The following is a 2,788-nucleotide window of genomic DNA, read 5'->3' on the forward strand; positions in this document are numbered from 1 at the left end:
GGCTAGAAACAGCTCGAATGTCCTGTTAGGATCACTAGGAACAATGCACTCTGTGCTATTCTGTGACATCAGTAGCACAGGTATGGTGTCAGCAACGGTAAACACACATACAGTGCAGAGGTGTCTCGATTACGGAACCGGTCTGAGCGCTCCTTGGAGTTCTGTGACGTCAGTATAAACTCGAAGTACTCTAACTGTATACCCGAAAATAGACCCAACTTTAACCTGCTCGCTATAGGTGGCAGCAGCGGCGACAGACCGATGGCTCACGCTGGCTTCCAGTGGCGGCTCTTGGTGGCGTCGACGCCCACGCACCCTAGAGTGTCTGTGCTCTGCAGATCCATCTTCCCTCCCGTCCAGTCACGTCAGCAACGGTGCCAGGTGATCAGTGATTTCAAGAGGAGTTTCTCAGGTGTATAAAAGCGATGCCAGCACCTCATGCCTGAGTGACCCGAATGGGCACCTGTGATTGTCTTGGCAGCTGATGGCTTCTCAGGCGGCTGCCAGTGCATACTGACTTCTCAGAGCATGTGCGGTAGCCTCCTGTGCGTTCTAGTGGATGGGGTGGCGGACGGTGCCAACGCACTTCGTTTGTGTGTCTGTTGCTTTATTTTGCAAGCAGGTCTGTAGGCTGTGCAATACGTTATTTGGGCAGTTCACGAGTTGATATCGTGCCTGCACATTAGTGTACTGCATTATTTAGGAGTAGTTTGCATGTCTGTGTGCTGTGTATTGAACTTATTTCATTAATTCAGGAGTTGTTTGCATGTCTGCAGAGTGTTGTATCTATAATTTACGAGTAGTTCACAGGTCTGTATGCTGTGTGGCACGACCACAAGCATGTCAGAGCGTGTGTTAGGTATAAGTGTGATAAAAGTACTATCTAACATCCATCCCTAAATAAATTGTTCCAAAATAAAGTACACTCCTACCTGTCTCCAGCACCCCAGTGCAGACAAAGTCATTCCCCCCCCCCCAGGCAGCCATCTTGGTTTATGTCATGGAATGGATGACAGCGCCCTCTAGTGGCATGTAGTAGGTCAGCTGGACTCCAGACACCATGGCGACCACAGTTTGCTGCCATTTCCCCTGCCATCTTGGATTATGTCACGGAACGGACTACACTGCCCTCTGGTTACAGTACTGTGTACTACACCAGTTGGACTCTGGACCCCATGGCGACTACACTTCCAGGTGGTACTGCCTCTAATTGTAAATAGTGCATGCGGAATACTTATGTCCACCAAAGGCAGTGTCCTCTTGCCGCTTTTTCCGAGGAAGTGTCAGTTGGGAGACTCAAATTAGTCGAGGTAACCCAAGTGACCTATTTTCCCACCATTTTCTTAGGTTAGTAGAGGCGTGTTGCATTGTCCTGATGGAATGTGAAATTCCCGCCATTTTGTGGGGCAGGGGTGGAGGCTTAGGCTAGTAGAAGTAGCCCAGTTGACCTATCTTCCAGCCAAATTCCGCCATATTGAATGACGACACAGCCAGCATGTTCGATGACGTCAGTCACTGTTGACAAGTCTACAGGCCGCCATCTTGGATGTAATCACCGTCCCCTTCTTCGATACATTTAGCAACAATGGAGAGCAGTGTGGCACCTGCCATGTCCCCACTACTTGAATGTACCATTCGCAAGTTAAGTATTTTTCCCTCGAATTTGAAAACAGGCCTCCTAGGAAAACACTTTTTTTTGTGTTTGGATAGACGCATATCCGGTCAACGATCCCTGGACAATACAGCAATCATCTCAGGCCCCAAAGGAAATCGTCCATAATTTTCATTGTTCCTGAGCTGCTCCTGCAGCCCCTCTGGCAGTTTCTGTTATCCATATCTCTGCACGCTTATTACATTTCATGACTGATTTTGCGCAGAACATGTAACGTGCTGGTTCTACACGAGCCCATACATAATTTGCATATTGCATGCGAACCTGATGCTGAAACCAAATAATCCCACACTATGATGCCTACTGTTTTGCCGTTTATTACAATCTTGACTTCTTTGCTTCATCATGAAAATGTTTGTTTCCAGTTATTACTAATTACAGTTTTGCTAGTTACTCTCTTACATTGAAAACAATGTTTGTGTAGTACGACCTGGGCGCTTTGGAAGTGAGTAAGCGAGATATTGATGACGGACAGAGTTCAGCGTTGGCGCCAGATTCGGCCCTAAAGTTGCGTGGAGGAGAAGTATTTCTGGACGCATACACACATAGTGGATCCTTGAGGTATGTCCAGTTTGGTCTAGTGGCTAGGATACCTGGCTTTCGCCCAGGAGGCCAGGGTTCGATTCCCGGTACTGGAACATGAATTTTCTGGGCTGGGATGAGAGAACTTCTCACAGCCGTTTTTCGTCTTGGTGGTGTTGCTGATCTGGGGTCCAAGTATAAGGTGAGAGAAAGTCAAGAAAAAGAGATACATGCTCACGTGAATGTCAGGGCCGTTTTGAAGGAAGAGGACACGGTTTTGCGTTTTTGGACTGCTGATGCGACAGTGTTGCATCGCCCGTTAGCTCAGTGGGCTATAGCGTCGTGCTAGTAACGCGAAGGTTATGGGTTCGATCCCTCCACACGCCATTCCATCTTCTCCGCTAATAGGAAATGCAGTCTCCTGCGAGACTCTGCCAGGCAGATTCCAAATTTATCTGCACATCGAGCTACAAGTCTGAACGTTTCTCTCAGGGGTCACCAACGGCCGGCTCCCTTTCGATTAATGAAGTTTAGCAGAGGTGGGAGGGGTAATTGATTAGATGGGTGATCGGCGGGAACTCTGCGTGCTATTGG

At 48.2% G+C, this 2,788-nt stretch overlaps 1 non-coding gene across 1 annotated transcript; it reads left to right on the forward strand.

The window, feature by feature from the left end:
- Positions 1-2,238: 2,238 nt before the first annotated feature.
- Trnae-uuc (transfer RNA glutamic acid (anticodon UUC)) lies at positions 2,239-2,310 on the forward strand. Its single transcript has one exon. It is a non-coding gene; the product is annotated as a tRNA-Glu (tRNA).
- Positions 2,311-2,788: the final 478 nt, after the last annotated feature.

The sequence above is a fragment of the Schistocerca serialis genome, chromosome 9, assembly GCF_023864345.2.
Source record: "Schistocerca serialis cubense isolate TAMUIC-IGC-003099 chromosome 9, iqSchSeri2.2, whole genome shotgun sequence".
In the NCBI taxonomy this organism is placed as follows: domain Eukaryota; kingdom Metazoa; phylum Arthropoda; class Insecta; order Orthoptera; family Acrididae; genus Schistocerca; species Schistocerca serialis.